The sequence below is a fragment of the Sesamum indicum genome, linkage group LG3, assembly GCF_026168435.1.
Source record: "Sesamum indicum cultivar Baizhima isolate 11 linkage group LG3, ASM2616843v1, whole genome shotgun sequence".
Classification (NCBI taxonomy): domain Eukaryota; kingdom Viridiplantae; phylum Streptophyta; class Magnoliopsida; order Lamiales; family Pedaliaceae; genus Sesamum; species Sesamum indicum.
In genome coordinates this window covers 22,673,197-22,696,123 of record NC_142659.1, presented here as the reverse complement: position 1 = coordinate 22,696,123, position 22,927 = coordinate 22,673,197, and the positions used below count along the sequence as shown (strand labels likewise).

Sequence of the window (22,927 nt, the reverse complement as noted above, 5' to 3'; positions counted from 1 at the left end):
ATAAGTTTAGGCTACAAGTATATACAATCTAAAATTTAGAAGAAGAAAAACTCCTAATTTTTAAGGGTTAAATATGATTTACCCCCTTATGTTAATTGAAAAGTGCATAAAAGCTCCTGCGAATTGCTTCATTTTCAGTATCACAGGGGTAAATTGTACTTTATATTTTTCACTTTTTCATTAATATAAGGGGTAAATTGCATTGAACCCTACTTTTTAATAATAATATTAATAAGTTCGACCAATCATATAGTGAATTTGAATGATGCCACATGCCTCTGCATCAAGGGTCCATATTTCACGTCGTAAGGCCAGGTCGGACCGAGCTGATTCAGAATCGTGCATAAATGTATGAACCCCTTCTGGAAGGGCACAAGGAGAATAACATTTATATATATGGACATATCTATACTATTATAAGTAGGACATACATATAATAATTATTATTAATTGACAAAATATATACGGACTAAAATACCCTTAAGTGTATTTATTTTTTCCGTCTCCTTAAAATTAATTTGGGTCGATATTTTTTTAATTCAATTATACTTAAAACTAATTCATTTTTATTAATTTGATTAATTATTTATTTTATATTTTATTTAATTAAAAATATAATAAAAATTTAAATAGTGTGTTTCGATACGATAATTAACTAATATACATGTATAGACAATATGTGGTATTTTTCACGTGGGCCATTTCCGGTTGAGTAGTTACATCTCAGGTATACAAGTGTGGAACAGTGTAAAGTTTTGGGCTTTCGGGTCCGGGTCCAAACAACAAGGTCGGTCGGGATCCAATATTAAATTGGTGGGTGGGCCCAACATCCGACCCGTTGACCATCTATTTAGTGGCTGTAAATGAGGCCAGCTCAGCTGATTTATTTGGAGAGGAACGCATTCTTTTTTAAATTTTGTCCTAATTTTTCAAAGATAATTCCCATTATTTTCATAAGAATTCTTTTTTCTTCTAAAATTTTTTGCAATTGATGGATATTTTTAATTGTGTGGGTTTAATTTGCTATATTGGTTTTTTTTTTTTTTATGCTGTTTACAATTTCGATCGATGTTTCGTTATACGAGATATTGTCCATTTTAACCTCGTATAAGTCTCACAATTTTGTTTTTAAAATGCACCTCGCTAGGAAGAGGAGCATAATGGTTGGAGTTCTCTAAACTATTATTATATAATATTTAACCCCCTTAAATTAATAAATATAACATTTACCCTCCTGGTTGAAAAAAATTACTTTTCATTTTTTGAATAATTATATTTTTCTCAATATATTTTAATATTTTGCACATTAAATCATCACTAAATTATTCTCAAACTAGAAAGAATTTTTAATAAGTGAAGAATTTAAATTAAACATAGCGTAATAAATTAATATATAATAGATACACAATAAATATAATATCCCAACAACTAATGTAAACTTTTGAAAAGAAATTTCCAATATATATATATATATATATGTGCTTGCCAAAAAGTTAAACACTTTTCGAAAAGAAAAAGAATCAATGTATTTTATCATATTTTTAAAAAAATATATTAAAAAATAGAGATGTAATTACTCATTTTTATTTATCGATTAAATAGTTAATGATTTAATTTTGTTTACCTATTAATAAAATCTGTTTACATATTCTTTTTGTATTTATTATACGTATTCATTACTTAATTTTGAGTCTGTAAAATGTCATAAAATTTGAACTATTTAACTTACTAATTATATTTTATTTTATTATAATTCAAATATTTTTTTTTCAATTTATAAAAAATTATAAACTTAGAACGCAAAATATTAGAAAAAAGAATCCGTTGAACTATATATATATGTATATAATATATAAAGACAATATTATCCAAATATTGAATTGTAGTGGGTAAATGTGATATTTTTAATTTAAAAAATAACTATTATATTAAAACTAATTCAAAAGCAAAATATATTTAATCCTAAATAATAATATATATATATATATATGTATTAGCAACATATAGAGATTAAAATAATAAATGTGCCAAAAATGAGTGGATTTAAATTCATGACTATAATTCTTAATTTTGCCAACTAAATTAAGTGTCGTTGGTCTGCAGAAATTATTTTATTATATGAAAGGACTAACACTTAAATTAAGATAAATGTTATATTGACATGATGGTTTCCAAAGTTGTTGTTAATATATGCCAACTTGTCGAATGTTATTGTCTTGAAATAATAAACAATAGCTTGTCTTAAAAGGCTATCTTAGGAACACATTAATTCAGCATATGTACATTAATTTATTAGTGTTTTTGTCGTATTTAAAGTCAACGCTTTCCTCATAAAATAACATATCCAAATTCTCAATTTTAAACAAATGTGACAAGGTTTATCCTCGTCCTTCTGGTCGTCGTCGTCGTCATTATTATTATTATTATTATTAATCTACTAAAGATGAAGAAATAATTAATTATATTAATAGGGTAAATATCACGTTTGGTCTTTTAATTATATTATTCATCAGATTTAGTCTCTCATATTTTCAACTCATCTAATTTAGTCTTTCATTTTTTAAGGTTTTGTTAAATGTCCGATCGTTAAGAATCCATTAAAACTACCATACAAGATCGAGTTTTTTGGTATGCACATGGTTTTTTATTTTTTATTCTTTTTGGGACAAATCCGTTAGTTTTAATGGATTTTTAACGACTAGAACCATATTTGATGAAATTGTCAAATGTGAGGGACCAAATTGAATAAATGGTATAGTTGAGGGATCAGAATTTATATTTACCCTATAATAATATAGTTTCTTAAAATAATAAGTGAATTATTTGGAATATTTTATATATTTTGAAAGCAACTTTAATATCTATCCTTTTCATATGTTAGTGATGTAATATACAGGAAATTTTATCCATAAAATTTATAATTTAATTGCAAGTTGATCAAGTGTTTAATTTCGACATTTCTGATCATCTTTGTATTTGAAATTACTCAACTTAACTCGATTATATCACTAAAATTGTGATGGTTCTTGAGTATATACGGTTCCTTCCAGTATGTAGGCATTAGCATATAGGAAGCCCTTGCCTTTATTTTTACTGAAATAATTTATAGGACCCTCTGATAATTTATGGATGTGATTGAACATTTGAATTCCATTTTTTGGGTATTTATGTAAAGCCTTGAGTATTTATGTCCATAGGTTATATTTATTTGCATAGATTTACTTTAGTGAATGACTTTAATTTTGGGTACTGAAATTTCATGGATGTTTGCCTTTGTCCACCTCTTTCACGCAGTAAATTGCAACATTGGTAGGTACTACCCAAACCTGACTAGCGGGTAACCGAACCCGACTGTCGGGTATCCAATCTACTCAGGTTTGGGTTCAGATTTTTTTTTCTCACTACCTGACATATCGAGTACCCGACCCGACAAACCCAACCCGACGCTCACCCCTAATCCTCACTAATAGTTGATACCAGGAGAACTTTTCCTGAGGCAGCTTCAATTTTGTTGAAAGCTACCATATCTGGTCTTTGCAACTTGATAAAATAAAACACTGAGCATGAGATCCCTTTTCTGCTGTTTCTGGAGCTGTTTATATGAATTTTAACTCCAAAACATCTCCTCTCTTCAAGTTGGGTTGTTTTGCCAAAAGCCATAGGCTGCCCCACTAATCCATTCCGAAAGCTTTGAAATTTCTGAAAAACTTGGTGATAGTATGAACTAAAGCTAGGGTTCCAAAATCATATCATTCTTGGACATCTTTTGGTTTGGACCTTTCTAACATCTAGACTTTGTTGTATTTTCTGGATGTTTTGATTATGGTCTTACTTGGATTTACTCCTTTGCAAGAAATTAATTTTCCCACATTCGGTGGTATACTTGCCAAGCAGAAGAAGAAGATATCAACTGATTATTATTAGCTCTAGAGGTGCCTGTCATTGGTCTTGCTAATCTCTCCCTCTTTGACTCTAAAGGTGTTGGGTTGACTTGGATCAACAGGAGTTTACACTTCCTGTGATTCAAGTTTTGCCGTTCCACTAGAGCCTAGCGATTGCCTCGTGCAATCGGTACTTGAATCCGACGCTATAGGTATAGAGCCTTGTACTCTAAGGGCATGTTTAGGGTCATGCTCCCTCAACTCGTGAGTCATCCCTGAGGGTGATACCTTCCGAGTTGGTTCTCGTAGGTTGTTCAATAGCGAGATGGATGCTAACAAGGAACTCCTTATTACGACTTGGATGGTGCCTAGATCAGTTTTTTGAATTTGTTCGGCAACTTGGACATTTACTGCTAGCTGTCCGAACTTCTTGTCAAGCTCCTCAAGATTTTCTCTAAGGTGCCTGAGCCTCAACAAGATGGAGCTTGCTTCAGATGCTTCCATCTCTTGTCAGAAAATCTGCAAGAACATTCTTATGAAATTCTATAACTACAAAGTTGCAACAACAATATAGGCTTCAACTTTTCATTTGCTAATATGAGCTTTCTCAATTTTAAATCCTAATTTGTTTTTCAAGAAAGTCTTAATATTGGTATTATCAACTTTTAACGTGAATTCTTTAGCAAGTAAAAATAAAGGCCATTTCTTGAAAGCCTTCCAAACTGGGAAGAACTCCTTCACGTTAATGTGTCAGACTTGGGCTTGTTGTTCAGAGAACAACCCTCTTATGTATCTACAAGGTTCTTCCTCTATAGTGATCTTTTTCATGAACACTGCTACCCATCCATGGTCATTGGCGTCCGAATAGACTACCAATTCGTCATCGTCCTATGGTATGGCGAGCATGAGCAGGTTACTGCAAACCTATTTTAGCTCACGAATCCTTTCCGTGTAAATTTCTTCTCATTTCACTTTGAACTTTCCGTTTCCTTCAAAAGTGGTCGAAAATCATTTTTGTATTTAGCAAGATCCTTAACGAAGATACCTGCAAAAATATATATGGAAATATATATTTTGACAGTATATGGAAAAATATAGATCAAATTGATATGATTAGCTAATAAAAAAAATATATATTTTGACAATAATGCAAGTTTATTTATTATCTATAAATGAGCAATTTATATCACTTAGTGAGAATATTCAATTTCTTATTATAATATAGATATCAAATATTTTTAAAAAGAAAAATATAAGATATACTGTCGAAATAAAATTATTATTTTTTAAGAAAAAGTAATTAGTATGAATAAAAGACAAGTACAAATATTAAACAAAAAGAGTATCTCTTTTTAATACATGAGCACAAAATGGTTTTTAATTAAATTAAATTTATTTCAGAAATAATTTTTTAAATATTATCCAATTTAGCATTTATATGCTTTTCACTCATTTTATAAATATATCCATTTTTTATTTTACTATAATTTACAACTTTTTCTAAAAAATCAAAGCAAAATATTTTGCAAAAACTCCTTGAATATATTATATGTATATTTGGATTGTTGGAACTGACAAAGTTAGTGAAATAATTAACTACATTATCTTTTCACCCCTCTTTTTCTTTTTTTCGTTTTTTTCCAGCCCTCCTCTGTCTCCTCTTTTCCGCAAATCAAGGACAATTTTTCACATCCATACTAATTAATATTAGGTATAATTACAATTTCTTTCCTGAAATTGGTGTATTTACGTATAAATTTCTTATAATTTGACAAATTATCTGTAACATCTCTGAAATTTATTTCTATCTAAGAAATAAATCCTTCTATTATTCAAAATTAATCAAATTTGTTGATATCAATGAAAAAACAAGAAAAAAAATCTATATTAACCATCGGTTGATTTATTACTGACTTATTACATGTCAAATAAATATTTTTATGATCAAATTACCTTCTTATGTCTTCACACATTAATGCATGTGAAGATGTATATCTTCAACGTTATAAGGGTAGTTTAGTATGAAAAAATTATTTGGACCTGCAATAAGTCAATAATCAGTCAATCGAGAGTAAATACCAATTCTCATTTATTCAATTTTGACTAAGGGAGTAACTTATTTATTCGATAGAAGCAAACCTCACAGGTGTTAGATGTAATTTCTCATACCACAGGAGGTCTATATGTCATTACACCAAATCTCAAGGGACGAGTGTAATTATCCCTTAATATTATGCATTTATTTATATTAAAAGAAATATGGTTTTTATTATAATTACAAAAACTTATGCCAGATACTAATTATTCACTGCAAACATTGTACTAATTATTCATTACTGCAACGGTTATTAGCTGTTGTTTTTCTAAATGAGGCTAAGACATTTGCTACAACTAATTGAAACAAATCTTTTGGCCGTATTTAAAATCATGATGAATGTTGATTATTAATGATCGAAACTAATTGCACATCAGTTTATCCGACCATGATAGATCATAGTGATTTACTATGTTTCTAATTAAGTCGAGTGATTTATAATATAAGAAATAATCAATTTTTTTAGTAATTTTATAATTTATTATGTAAATATTTATACTATATACATCTAGATATGTGTATATTATATTTATACTTCATATACGCGCACATATATAGAATACTTCTTACATTAACATAACATTCTGAAGGTTAACAAGTATAGTTTATACTTTGGTTATATGAATACATAAATAGGTTTGTTTTTTTTTAATATTTAATTTCATAACTAAAATATGTGTGTAAATATATAAATAATTTAGTTGTTTGTTATAGATATGATTTTTCATGTGAGATAACTACAAATGAGATATTTTCACTTTTGATCATGTAAGTTAGTCAGTAAATCACTTTTTGATACCCCATTCTCAATTTTGGTCCGCAATTATTTTGTAAAATGGTGAAAGTAAAACCATTAGTTGACCATTTAAACTAAAAAAGGGACCTTTTGGGGGAAAAAAGTACGGCAAACCAACAATAAAAATTCAAAATATTAACAGCCCCTTACATACTATAAGGAAAAGAAGGGGAAAGTTGCAAGCAACCCTCTTGTGATATTGCAAATGAGCAAATTACCCTCTAATGAAAAAATAATAGCGATTTACCTCCCTATATTTTTTAAAATACAATTTACCCTTCTGTGATTTTTAGAATGAAGCAATTTACCATCCTGTATAAGGAGGTAAATTGCTATATTTTTTTTCATAGGAGGATAATATGCTCAATTTCAATATCACATGGGGACAAATTGTTATTCACCCGGAAAAGAAGTATGAGGCATCGTTTTGAATGAAAATAACCAAAATTAAGATAAATTTACTTTTCGTCAGTCATTAAATCACTTTCTGTACCCAATGTTTGACATTATTAATTTTGATCCATCAAATTATCTTAAAATAATCAAAATTAAACCTAACCATCAGTTGGCCGTCTATATTAATTGAGAGACTATTTTGTTCAACTAAGGATCAAGACTCACTTTGATCATCTTAAAAAAACTTGAGGGTCAAAATTGATGAGGCCAGAAGACGGAATTATTGTTTAATACCTAACTAACTTAGGGAACTAAAAATAAAATTATCCCGACTATAAATTATTGATGCTCAAATTTGATAAGCATCATATTGGATATCATTATATTTAATCAACCCATCCAAATACAGGATAGATTATCATGGGATTATTAATCTTATTATATCATATCCCGCCAGACCTTATCTAACAAAATTAGTATCAATTACATTTTCGATTATTAAAATTGTTTCAATAAAATATTAGAAATAATTTCTATTGTTATATGGTAGCAAAAAAATTAGATAGTTTATGCCATATACACAAAATTTGATTTTTGAAAACTTTAAACATGTATGATGTGTACTACATTTGTCATTATTTTTTGGATTAATTATATTTTGTCGTTCGAATTATAATCATTTTTATACCATTAAAAAAATAATTATTGGCTACAATTTTAATAACTATAGACTAAAAATCATGGTAAATACCTTTTGTTGATCACGGTTAATCAAACCGATGCAAAAACATAGATTTTCCACCAAGAAAAAGTTATTTGCCATGGCTAACAGCCATAGTAAAAATATTTACCATAACTTTTAACTATAGCAAATGTTTAGCCACCCTCGCAAATACTACGACCAACAACTATTACATGATTGTGGTCAATGACTATTTGCTACTGCTATTTTATTATTAATCATGGTAATTAGTCATGGTTAAATGTTACATTCCTTTTAGTGTACTTTGACACAAAAAAAGAAAAAATTATGATTGCAAAATGTAAAACCGACATAATTCAGCTTTCCTTATTTTTGTAGATATTCTTTAACAAATCATTCATAAAATTGAATTATATGTTGTATTAATTTATAATTTTGTGTAACTAATAAAATTTTGTACTGTAAATATTTTCAATATTTATGAAAGTGAGAATAACAAATATATTAAACCATTCATTTCGAAATAATTAAATACATACCGTATTAATTTAACTATCTTCATCGATATAAAACTTTAAATTAATTATAAATTACAATATCATCTCTAATATATTAAAATCAATAATTTTGAATTAGATTATATCAAAATTTATTCATATCAAGCGACTAAGGAAGCTACAAACTTCTTCGAACATAACATTAAAATAAAATATAGAAAAGGGTTAATTATATTCGCACCTCTCCAAAACAATCATATATTTATAACTATACTCCTTTTATTAAAGTTTAAATAAATATGACAAAAAATAAACTAATAAGTCCCAAAGTCATATTTCATTTAACATTTTGTATAAATTATTGATAATATAATTAATTTTTATCGGTCAACGACTGCTCTTTATCCCATGTACTAATTTGAAAATAATAGTTTATAATTACAATCTAACCTTTTTGATTTTATATATATTACATTTACTCTTTTACAAGTATATAAATATTATTAGTGTATATTTCATAATAAATTTTATAAAATACTAAATGAGGGATAAACATGAAATTTTATATAAATTTTTTATTTGCGTCGGTATTTTCATTCAAATTCTGCGGTAGGAGTACAATTGTAAATAGAGAATTTTGAAGGTACTGCAAGTGTAAATTTTAAAAGTGTAATTTTAAGAAAATGTATAATTTTATACTTTTTAAAGGGGTATAGTGTAATTAATGAAATTTTTCAAAATGTTCACTTGCCTGATGTCTTTGACTGTCCCGCATTTCTGACAGCAGGAACTATATATATATTAGCTGTCAAATGATTAATGTTGCTCTCTGAGTGGCAATTATTTTACTTGTGATATAATAATATTTAAAATGATTGACTATGTTCGTGAACATTCTTGTCCAAGTACAATGGATACATATTTATAAATATCTGCTTTTGCCAGTCAAAATTCAGCTGATTTAACCAAATTTAAGGGTTGGATGTGCGCCCCCCCCCCCCCCCCCCCCAAATCCAATTTTATTTAAGTAAATTATTATAATACACCTAAAATTAAATTTATTTATACAAACACCCATTTATTTATATTAAATTACAAATATATCTTTTATTTAAGAGTAAAAATTTACAAATTAAAACCTAACCTCATGAGATGTCAATGTAATTTACCGCAATATTATGCCGCATGGTAATTACTGTAGTTGGAGCTATGACTATTAGTTCTTGTTTCATAGTATCAAAACCTAACCTTCCCTATCGTAGTGCCAGTACAGGTGGTCAGGTTCTCCTGCTTCGATTGACGTGATAAGGATCCACTTTGCATCCATAGGGTCAAGCTCGGTCTTCACGCGCTCCACATCGCACAAGCCCTTGAGTTAATTAGCACGTCCACCATAGCTAAGGCTGGGAGCGTCCGAGACGGGAACACCTTCTGGAATGTAGATGGCCTCGGAATCCATGGCGTTGTTGTTATACGAACAGATATTTCATCCCCAATACTCCATCGAATCCCCGCCTTCTGTAGCGGTTGAGCCACCAAAAGGGATCTCCACGTATAGAGGCGTTTCCCAAACAGGTAGCACCCAAGAACTGCCCCTCCGGGAAGTACTTGGATTTGAACAATTAGTGTAGGAGGCTATTTCTGTGCCACCGTAATCCACCACACCTGTCTGTACAGCAAGGCTAAGTTCAAGTCCTTTAGGCTCTAAACCTCAAGACCCCATTCTGGCTTTCCCCGACACACCTTACGTCGTGCTAACTAATGTATTTTCATGTTATCAAAAGAACACGGCCAGTAGACGATCCACCTCATCAATCAAGAATGGGTTTCTTAGATCAGATCAGTAGAATAAACACATCTCGACTATCAAGTATAGTTTCCTAGTTAAGGATGGGAACCGACGTCGAATTCCATGCATTAGACTAAGGTCGGGAGACGGTTGACTGTAAAGCTATACTCGTATGGGTTCAAAATCTAACTGTTCATGCTACTATTCACCTAGTCTCTAGTGTCATGTATTGTTGCTAAACTGCAACCTATGGTAATGGGCTTCTGATTATGGAATAATAAAAAATAGCTAATTAAATTGAATTAATTAATCGTGTTGGTCACATACAGATAAGTCTAGCTAAGAGTGAATCTAAGGAGTCACACCCTACCACTTTAACATGATGGAATTAGTTTGGAATTAATTCCAGAAGAGTTTGATTAATTTAATTTGCTTAAATTGATTTTTGGAGGGAATTAATAATTGGATTATTTATTTAGACCAATCTATTGGATGGATGACTTGAAATTTAGTTAACTGAATTAATTAAAATTTTAAGTTAGCCATTAATATTAATCGGATTAGTTTTGTTGGGTTTGCTCTAATTTATAAGTTGAATTTATAAATTGAAAGAGAGATAAAATGCTTGGACCCTTTAATTGGATTAAAGGATCTTTTAATATTGGGTTTGTAATTAAATTAGATTTAATTTAAGTTCATAAAAAGTGGATTTAATTTAATTTTAATTAACCAAGTCTGCTCCATTAAAATGCAAGCCCAAGCCTTGATTAGACCTTGGCTAGGTCAAGTAGTATTTTTAAGAGGCATGGGCAAATGTTTCAAGGGAAAATCGGCTACGTTGTGTGCTAGGGCTAGGGTTGGTCATGTTTGGAGTTTAAATAGGTTAAGACTCTTTGTATATCTAACTAGGTCGTATATATACATACATTAAACCCTAGCCACACATACAACAACACTAGCCTCTCCAATTTCTCTCTCTCTCTCTCTCTCTCTCTCTCTTTCTTTTTCCTCTCCATATCCAAGTTCTTTTTTTTATCTTAGAGATCAAAGAAAAATAAAACGAAAATCAAAACACGTTAATCAATAGCGGTTGTTTGATCTCTACTCTTCCGTGATTATTCTTGCTAGCATGAGAAGATTACGTCCTTATAGTGGGAGGATGGATAATTTTTTAGGATCTCATCATCGAAATCCACCAGTGTACTGAGGGAATCAACGCTTGTAGCCGTACATGAAAACCAACAATGGTAAATTCAATTTACAATTTTTTTTTTGTGTGTGTTTTAATTCACGACTTTTGATTTTATTGTACATCGAATGCCCAGGAAATAGATCAAGGGTACACCCCTTGATTGTAATTGATACTATGCTTTTTTATCATTAATTTTTTATTTTTTGTGCTCCCGTCGGGCTTCCAGGTTTGATCCACTTCCTACAGTACGGTTGACCGCCCCTAACGTCCCGAGCCCCTCCAGGATCCAACCCCCCTGAGCTATAAACCACAATGGCACCGAGACTAACGCCTCTTCTACCCCAAGCCATCTCGATTTCCTTCCCAACCTCTCCCACCACCGTGACCATGGATTTTGGAAAGGTGGAAGGCACCAACTTTACTCTAGAGAAATTCACCCACTCACTCTGTACCTCTTTCTCCTTGCGTCCCCCCACATCAGAAGAGCCTATATGTTGTCTTAGCTTTGTTCCCTCTGCTCTTCCATCGGGATCTAGCCCACGGGCCAGGCGCCCCAGACTATGACTTTCACCTGAGGTCGCGTCGCTACCTTAACAGGTTCCCTTTCTCAAAGAGCCAGACACCCCTTCTAATCCGGCCCGCTTGGGGCCATCAAACACCCTGAAGATGACTACCCTTCTACTTGTTTCCCTGTGCCTAGATTGTGCTAGTTTGGATAGAGCAAGGCCCTCTGAATTAACCCCCCTCGTTCAATTCCTACTCGGAACTGCCACCCTCAACCAAGGACCATATAAATAAGCTTCCTTAGGATCAGTGAACCCCTCCACAAACCGTAGCTCGCAGTACTTGTCATTGTGCCCCAACCTACCACATAGGTAGTAGAAATTAGGGAGGCACTTGTAGGTGAAACGCACCAGTAGCTCGTCCCCTAATGTTAACTGCAGTGGTAGGGCACATTTAAGAGGGAGATCACGTCGATCGTGACTCTGACTCTCAATGTGGAACCCCAAGAGCACCTCGCATCATCCATTTCCATATCATGAAAAATGCCTATATGATTACTGATCAAAGTTGTAACTCCCAGGTTCATCATGCTAAGTGGCAAGTCATGAATGTGGACGTGAAAGTCGCACTAGTTCAAGTCAACTAACACCTAATTCTCATTGTCTGGCATCCTTTGGAGCATAATAATGTTCTTCTCAAAGCTCCAGGGCAGCCCATGAGTGCCCTATCCTAATTTGGAGTATGATTGAACCTCAATAGAAACCAACCTGCAACCAACTACTTGATCGCCATTCCTTTAACCGGGTTAGCATCCCTTGCAGCAACATACTAAAGCCCTCAAATTTTGGAGTCCGATTAGAAAGAAGTCGATCAACCAAACATAAGTGATATTGCTCTGAGTTCAAATCCCACAATCCTCCTATCGAACCAAGGCTCGCCTTTCATCCTCGGTCAACTTCAAACGGTGGAGAATCCGATCAATTTCCACCTCCATACCCTACTACCCAAACTTAGATAAATGCCCAGCCTTCACAGAACCCAATCAGCCTCCAACCCTATAAAAGTTGTCTCCCTAGTCGGCGTCCAAATGAGGAAGCAGACCCCCCTTAGACAACTCCTGAGAGAAGAGAACACAAAAAAAATTAGAGACAACGAAGCGAAAACAAAAAGCAACCCTGGCAACAATTGTGTGACGCTAGACTTTGAGCAAAAAATGCTGCTAATGAAGATACGACAACAAAGGACAGAGAAACGTAACAACACAGTTGGAAAAAATCAAGAAAATGAAGTGGACAAATGTTATCTTAAAACAAAAGAACATAGAAAGCAAGATGAGCAACAACAACGGAGATCCCCGGCCACGCCTCATCCAAGCCTGACATCAGTGATGCTCCGATGTTGAAGAGATGCTCAATCGCTCACCAGGTAGACAACTCCGATGCTGGGATGCTGGCGGACACCGAGGAACACAAGAAGTTTCTAATCCTAAGGACTCTTATGTAAGAGAACAAAAACCCTCAAACAAAGGGAACTCTCCAAATCATCTTTTAAAACAAGCCTAAATGCCTTCTTGGCCGCATAGTTTAAGTCATTTGGTATTTTAGTTTTTTTATTTTTTTAGGATAGCATTTTGATTTTATATTTTTTTAATTTTCAATTTCAGTCCTTTTTTCCACTAGATTTCATCCTGTTCGTCGGAAAAATACATGTACATCTCACTTGACCTTTTAAATTGTGCTATTGTTTCTATTGGTTCATTTTTACCAGCATTTTTGTGCTTTAATTTTCTAAAAAAATATTTTGATCCTACATTTTTTCAATTTTGTGGTTTCAATTATTTTCTTAGCCGAACTTCACCCTTCTCGTTGGCAGAGGTGAACTTCCGAAAAATAAAAACTAAAATCTCAAAACTTAAAAAAAAAATTAGGATAAAAAATGCAATTTTAAAAAACTAAAAAATAAAAACACTAAATAACCTAAATTACGAAAGCAAAGTATATTTAATCCTTTCTAACATTTGTGGATTTCTAACCTTTGATTGGACTCAAATTCTTCCCATAGTTTTTGACTATTGGTCACCCACTTATCATCATTGATCCCATCATCCAGACAATTGTGTGGAGTAGGGGATTCATTTTGGACCATTTATTTTCTTCCAATATGAAAAAATGATGGAAATATCGCTAGCGTATAAATTCTTTATAGACATAATCATAGAAATATGTAATCAATATGGAATATTTGATTTGAGAGATAACAATTGATCGAGTCTAAGACGAGTTCTTTATGTACTTGGAATCTAACTCAAACTTCAACTTGAATCCAACTAAATAGAAACCATCGTTAATGATTTCAAAAATATTAAATAATAAAATAATTGATCACGAATTTTTAAATATGAGAGAATTATATTTTTTCAATGAAGAAAGAAGTATTTTAAAAAATTATGTGCGTGTTTTAGTTATTAAAATATTAAAAGCACAAATTATATTATATATTATTATATTCATTTCTGATTTATATGTAAAACACGAATAATTAAATAATATAAAATATACAGAATAAATTCGAAAATATAACCAATAATTTGAGTTTCTGTTTGGCTAGGTCCAAAAAAATTGAAACCAATACCTGCCTCCAAAATTCTTCTGTAATTTCATACTCTGGCTATAATTACTATTATTTTATTTTTAGAAAAATGAGCCTATGTTACACTTGCACCAATATTTATCATGAATTTTTCTTTTTATTTTTCATTAATCAGTTCATGAATCTATCATATTTTAAAATTAATTCGATCCCTTAATCTATAGAATGCATTACAGTTACTATTAAAAAAAAAAAAGTAAATTATTTTCTACATTAAAATCACTACGGGTTAGAAATAATGATTGAATAGTACTATCTACCACGGCCAAATATAATCGATGTGAAAGTTTAAGTTTTTCACCACATTTAATCAATATTTGATATGGTTTTATTTATAGCCAAAATATTTGTTATGGTTTTTAGTGCAGAAACGACAGTTATTACAGCCATTACATAATCATAATTAATTATTCGTCATGATAATTTTTTTTTATTTGAATTGATGAATTATTATTATTTGAAATAACTCGATCACATTTATTTCTGTCAAATATCAATACCAAATAAAAATAATTACTACAATTATATCCTAATTTACAATACCAAATAAATAAAATGTAAACAACACCTACCCATTATGCAGTTGAACAACATTTCACACATATAATGAGGTTCGAACCCGTAATTTTTAAAATTATGGAACATCAACTTCGTCAACTTAATTAAATCTTTATTATAATAATTAATCGGAACGAAAATTCATATTTGTTGTTGTGTGAGTCATTTTCAACAAATTGATTGTTGCATTGTGGTTTAATTATGACATAAAGAGAAAATAGGTTTAAAGCATCAAAGGGGAGGTTACAGGTTGATCAGTTGTCTTATTCAAATACTAGACACATTTTTAAAAGATGAAGTGAAAATTCATGCACCATTCCTCTACGTCACTTCATTTGCAATTCCCGGAATTAACTGCTATTTTGATTAACTACTCAAATAGTTTGTTGAGATGTCACAGCCCTCAAATTCTAACACGCATTCAATTTGGTCCGATTTTTAAATTAATTATAGGATGCGTGTAATATATTTATTGTATGATTGGTGTACGTTTCAAAAATAATGATCAATCATATGACAAATATATCATACTTGATCTGTGATTAATTTAATTCGATCAAAGCTAAATTAGTAAGAATTTTCCGTCACAACACGCAGAGATTTGCAATTGTTGAGAGAATTGCATTTTTAGTTTTTAAATTATAGCATTAATTTACTTTTGGTCCTCACACAATTAACGATAATAATTTTGGTCCTCAAGCAATGCATTTTTTGATGGAAATGACCCTTTTGGTCATCTAGCCGGCAAATACTCCGGCAAAAAAATGATTGTTTGAGATCGAAATTGTCACTCTTGATTGTTTGAGAACCAAAAATAAATTAGTGATATAATTTAAGAACTAAAAGTGTGATTATCCCACGATAGCTTTTATCGCTATCGGTGGGAAAAAGTTGTAAAGAAAACTATATGTGTATCTGTGGTGAATGTTAAGATTCTTTAAATACGAAAATAAGAAGTAGAAAAACGTTTAAGTTTCAGTATTTGAAAAAATAACTTAATATCTATAATTTTATTAGTAAATTGTAAAAGTTGGTGCCAAACACATAAGCTGTAAGCTCATGTAAACACCAGTTAACTAAAGGAACTATTAGATACTTTTTTTTTTATAGGAAATTACATCCACATTCCCTCAAGTTCTGTATAATTATAAATACCCTCCTTATTGTTTGAAAAATTACAAATATCTGTTTAATTTTAGCGTCTGTCTAACACGAGCTCATCCCATTAGCCTCGTTTAATTTTTCATCTAATTTTTGTGGTGATAACCCATCAAAATGCCCTTTTGGATTATAAATTATAATTTTATATATCTTTTTAGAATTTTTTAAAATATTTTTGTAGAGTAATCTGTTACAATGGATTGTTTATTTTATCCACCCTCAAGTTTTTTCAATATCTTTTTAATTTTTTTTAATAATTAGTAAAGGTAAAATAGTAATGTCTATCTCACTTTCTAGGGCCTAAATAATTTTTTTAATAATCAGTAAGGGTACTTGTAACTTTTAAAACAATAAAAAGATATTTACTTATACCAAGCTTTAGAAAATGCAATTGTAATTTAATATTTTTTTAATTGATATAATTAAAAAAAAGCACAATTTTATATTTTCAGTAGTTTATTTGGAAATTAGATAATTTTTTGTCGATGGTTCAGCAAATTTAAAAAAGTTCTTGGATTTATGGCTCATGACCAAATGGGTAGACCCAGGCCCAAGCCCATTCTCACTTGGACGGCTCAAACCCATGACCTCCCCATTTGGCCCACTTGGCTGGCTCCAGCCTATCTTTCTTGGCCCATGACCCGATCTGCCCCTTGACTCGGCTGCTAAGTATAAATCCTAACCCTAAACCACCTCATACTGTCTCTCTCTCTTCCCCATTTCTTCGCCTCCCTCTCTAGTTCCTCTACAGCCTTCTCTGTGCTTCAGTTAACCATGGCTTTGGGACTTTCACCACCACCTTCCTCCTCTTTCTCTCACTACCAGAACCACTATATATCAAGTGGTCGGTTCTGGCTGTGGCTAAGAAAGAAATACCACTTTCTCCTCCCTCTTATTTTTGTCCGATTGAAAAGAGTTCTAATTGAACCCTAAGTGTTTAAGGAAACCTTTGTAGTTTTAGGAAAGGGATTTGTGCGGCCAAAGGGTTAAACAGTCAATTTAGCAACAGTTAGTTGTGGCTGCCGGTCTTTATGGCTGTGTGTTGTCCCTCAAAACGGATTTGGCCCTCTAAGCCTTTTATACGATTTTCTTTTCTACTCTTGAGTATCTGTAAGTCTATTGTTGTATTACTTTGTATAATCTTATTCTGTACTATTGGCTTGTATTTTAAGGATTTAAATTCTACCACTATTTGTGTAATAGTTAATTAGGGTTTACACCCAACAAAAATTTTCTACTTCATTACGACAAAGTTTTTCCGTAGCTTATAAGTTTTTCAGTATGTATGACATCAAAACTTCTCTTATTATACGTGTGAAAAAATAATTAAAATTATAAATAATTAAATATTTTTTAATAAGATTTTACTACATGTATTTATCTGATTGATTTTCGATATTTCTTTTAGTAACGAAGAAACATGAGTATAATGTTCGAAATATAATAAACAAAGAAAATAAAAATTGAGATAAAAAAATAATACAAAAGGGTCGAAATAAAAATAAATAATTTCTTAGGAGAAAATTTAAGGTGAAAAGAAAAAGGAAAGGAAAAAGAAATAAACTAAGGTAAATAACCACCTAAAATTATTTTTACGGTTTTGCCACTTGAAAATAAAATAATATGAAAGATCAGAGATAAAAGAAAAATTAAAATAAAATGTGACATATCATAGACACCAGAGGACCTATGTTTAATTAGGTAAATTACAACGGGCTCCTATGAGATTCGTCATAATTTTCAATACTTGCTTGCTTTTTGAAAAATTATAAAGACCTCATGAAATTAACGGATGTTTAACAAATTCTCTTCACAATAAACTATTACGAGAGGGTATCTGTTAAACGATTGTTAATTCAAAAAGTACTTGTAATTTCTCAAACAACTAGAAAATAATTATAATTATGATAAATTTTAGAAACGTTCATTGTAATTTACCCTTTTAATTATAAAAAAGGGAGTAAAAATATATATAGTCTATGTAAATAAAGACTAACTAAAAAGTTGTTGGGTTAATCCCATTTTCATCTTTGATGCAGAGTGCAGTGCGATTGACGTCCCATTCTGTGATTTTATATGAATCTCATAGCTTTGTTGTAAGAAAATGTATTTCGGGAGAAAAACTTTAAAACTTATAAACCACTCAAATTTCTTATATCGTAATCAATTTACAACCCATGCCAACCTCACTCTTAACTACGGTTGAACATTAAATCTAAGTACTTGTTTGAATTAAATTTGTTAAATTTAACAAATCAAGTTTGAACAAAAACTTGTGTTCGATTAGCTTCCATACTCAGCTCAAACTCATTTTAATTAATGCAAAAATAATAAAATATACTTAAAAATATCAAATTACTCGAGTTAGGTTCATGGTTGATCCAATTAAAGCTCGTTCGAACTTTATTAGATTAACAACCAAATCAAATTCAAATGCAATTTCTTAAGCTCAATAATAATTCAAACAAGCTTGAATAATTATGAATTCGACTTGGTTAAAATTATTTATCGCCCTACGGTTAACATGCGTTCGCTCTTAATAATATTATTATTCAAATCAATTACATAATAAATGTAACAAATATATCATAAAATTGGGCTTATTTATATGTATATTCTCTGAATCGACCTAACAATTCATTGGCTAAGCTAACACTCCACCCCCCCCCCCCCCCCTCCTTCCCTTTTTTTCAATTGGTCAATTTTTTTGAATTGTACCGGTCACACGACAAGTATATTATATTTATTATATAATTAATTCAGATCTAATTAAATCGGGTACGAGTTATAATTTTTCCTATTCGTGTAATAAAAGCAATATATTTATGCCAATTTTTTATTGCATTTCCAAGAAAATATAATAAACATATGTGTCAGTGAATTAACCAAGAATAGAAAATTTTCATTACACAGAAAAATTAGTGGCGTGATCAATATGGTTGGCTAATTAATTGGACCGCCTAAATTCCGACCTTTATATGGCCCAAAATAACTGAATTACGCAAATGTATGATCCAATTTTGTCTATATATCTTTTCTATTTTAATGCCCAACTGGTTATTGCATCTGGTAATTTATGACACATTATATATATATATATGTATAATTATTAAATATTATTTAAAATAAAATATTTATTAATTTAATAAATTATATGTATAATAATAAATTAATATTATATTTATAAAAAAGTGGTGATCAGAAAAGAGAAAAAAACTATTAAAAGACAGTGGAAAAGTGGAAAATTAGATAAATAAAAAATAAATAAATGACATACCACAAAAAGGGAGACGTCGAAGGGGCGCCCTTTCTTAATATATAGTACTAGTAAGTGTGTTACATACTATGTACGTGGATAATTTTTTTAAAAATACTTAAAACGATGATTTTTATTTAAGAATATTTCATATTTTATTTGAGTTAAAACTTAAATTTTACCATTAATTTTATTGAATTATGATAGATAATATTAATTTATCGTGATTTTAAGTTGTGGTCAATTATAATATAGATTATGTTTAAGCAGCTTTAGGGTAGTGTAAAATAATTAATAAACTTTGTTATTTTAATAAATTTATAAGCCGCTATAATATTTTATAATATATTTAAAATATATAAAATATTTAAAATTATATTTGGATTGATGGATTTAAACTTTAAAAAAAAAATTAAAACGACCACATATTAAAAGAATTTAAAATCTATCAATATTAAATAAAATATAATTTAAGAATATTTGGTAAAATGATCGAAATAAATTTGAAATCCATAATTTTAAATCAATCAATTCAAATATACCTTTAGAATTTGATAAAATGTTAGAAGAAATTTGTAAGTACTAAAATAAGAAACCAAATCTTGTAAATTTATTAAAAAGTGAGCAAACCAATTTATTAAAATATTAATTTATATATAGGATAGTTAGTGCGAAATGGGTAAACCTCTGGAGAGTTTTGTACATCTGGACGTATCACAATGGAGGATTTCAGGTATGCTTCGGTGTTTAAGCTTCTCATATTTATATATACTAGCATGTTGTTGCTATGTATATATAATAAATAATATTTTTATATTTTAAAATATTTAAATAAAAATAAAGTATATTAATTGGGTAGTTAAATTAATATAAAATGTGAAAATTATATAAATTAATTATTATAACAATTAAAGAGTATTTTTAGAATTAGAAAAATTGGTTCAGTGGTGTTAAAATCGCCACTTTGTGGCACTCAAGATGTACGGTGGGCCAAGATCAAAATTGGATTAAACCAATAAAAGATGGGTTGGGTTAGCTCAGGCCCATTTGGGATCGAGTCGGTCCTAGATTGGTCCCAGGTATTGAAATTTGAGACAAACCCACCTAGTGATCAAGACCACCTGGTCTTGAGCCAGGCCTAGAACGAGCCTGTTGGGCATTTTTTTTTATATAAAAATAATGCATTACATATAAGTTTCATATTATTCTTCTAAACTAACTATTCTTGTAGGTTTTTTATACTTTCAAACTCTAAAAGTATTATCTTTATTGTTTATTTTGTAAATTTTCAATACTTTAATTTATTAATACTCTTTATTTATTTTAAATCATTTTTAAATTTTCTATCATCTAACTTTATTATTATAAGCTTGTTCGTCAAATTATTATTTAAGTTCATTATATAATTTTAATTTCTACTTTTTCTAGTTATGATTTTTTTGTGATTTAATTTATTATATAATACAATCATAAATAAAAAAAAATAGGGACAATCAAGCCTTAGCTGAATTTGGTCCAATCTTGGTCCGAATCTCAATCGAACCTTTGTAATGGACCCAATTAGAGCCCATTTAAGGGCCCACGACCATTTTAGGATTAATCATGAATAGTAGTGGGTTGGTCCTGGACCAAACTGTTTTGAGCTAATCCGTGCTAGTCTTAAGCCAGCTCGGTTCACTGTGTACCTTGACATAGCAGCTCTTTTCTTTATAATACTAGTTTTCATAGCACGATGTCCCTACATACATATGTAAATAATCTTTCTCATTTTATATCGTAAATAAGAAAAAAAAATATATAAAAACCAACAAATCACATTTCAAAATAAAATAAAAAAATAAAAAAAATCAACTTAAGATATTATCAACACAATAAAAAATTGGTACAGTGGTATTAAAATGACATAGAGCCACTTTTGTAAAGAAAACAATAATTGATTAATTTTAAAAACTATCTAATTATACATATAATTATCATATTTAACAATTAGGCAGTGGTGTCACTGATCACTGTTCATAATAAAAAGTTACTATATCCACAATTGATTCAAATATTTTATTATGACTCAGATTTTGATACTTTTTTCCTTTTAGTATTAATGCATTTGGGCCATTTCAACCACCTAAAATTGGCTAAAATCAGGAATTTTGTTATATGTCAATTCCTTAGTTGGGCTATGTTGTCCCAAGAATTGGGCTTCAGAAGTTGGGCCACTTGCCTCACTAATTAACATTGGTAATTACATTTACAACCACTCCCTTAAAGTTTGATATATTTATAAAGGTAAATACTATATTTGATTTTTTAAATTTTTGTTTAAAATCACTTTGATCTCTCAAGTTCATTTTTTGATTTTAGAATTGTTAAACTTTACTTTTTGTCTTGATTTGGTCCCTCTGACCATTTTCGGCGGAAATGTGGCTGGATTTTGACTTTTTGGAGGTAAAATGGTCAGTAAGTTCTATTTTATCACTTTGGTTACTTAAGTTTGTAATACTGTCAAACTAATCCATTTTTACATGAAAAGAAAAAAAAAATATATTTTTTTATGCTGATATGTTGTAATTATCTTATGTTGATAATGGAAACTTTAAACTCTTATGAACATAATAATAATATATTGGTTAACTTATAATGAACAGTCTCGTGTTTTTTAGTAGCTCAAAAAAATAAAAGTTATAAATTCTATACTTATCTTATATGAAAATATAATAAAAAAATCTAACTCAGTAATTTTTAATTTCAAGAGTCAAATATAAGTTTAAAAAAAATAAAACTTAACAATATTTATTAAATGTTTGAATTTTCGAACAAAAAATTGGTAAATTACGCTTTTTAACTATATTTTTAGGTGGATTTCATATATATAAATAATTCATTTTAAGATGAATTATATATATATATATATAAATTTCAAAGGGTATACTAATGTCCATTTCATCGTTTAGGGACTACATAGTTATTTTTTATTTGAGGGAGTACTTATAATTTTTTAAATAATAAGAGAGTGTTTATAATTATGTAAATTTTATGAGAATTAATTGTAATTTACCGTAATATTTATTTTAATTATAGTGAGAGCCATTAATTTTAGCTATTGCAAACAACTTCTCATGGGCATTTCACTTATGGCATTGGCTTTGATATCAATAACAAGTAAAAGTTTTTAGTCACATGATCATATTACAAATTAATTAGAAAACTATTTATATCTTTTTTTTTTTTTTTTTGTGAAGCCGCCTGCGCTTGGGTGGAGGTTTAGCAGATCCCTACCTCTTTATTAATTTCATAAAAAGAGGTTTAAGTACAAGACCCAACTAAAGACAAGCGAAAAGAAGCAAGGAGTACTATTCCTTTACAATTTATAATAAAGCAGAGCTCAAGATGCACAGTGGGTCAGGCTGTGCTGACCCGATAAAAACGTGAGTTGATCCGCCCCAAACCTGCTTG

General features: G+C 30.1%; 1 long non-coding RNA gene across 1 annotated transcript; it reads right to left on the bottom strand.

Annotated features, from left to right (window-relative positions):
• Nucleotides 1-11,385: 11,385 nt before the first annotated feature.
• Nucleotides 11,386-13,480, bottom strand: LOC148788799 (uncharacterized). The gene is made up of 2 exons (XR_016064483.1): nt 13,276-13,480; nt 11,386-12,970 (listed from the first exon to the last, which is right to left on the bottom strand). It is a non-coding gene; the product is annotated as an uncharacterized LOC148788799 (long non-coding RNA).
• Between the last annotated feature and the right edge of the window lie 9,447 nt (nt 13,481-22,927).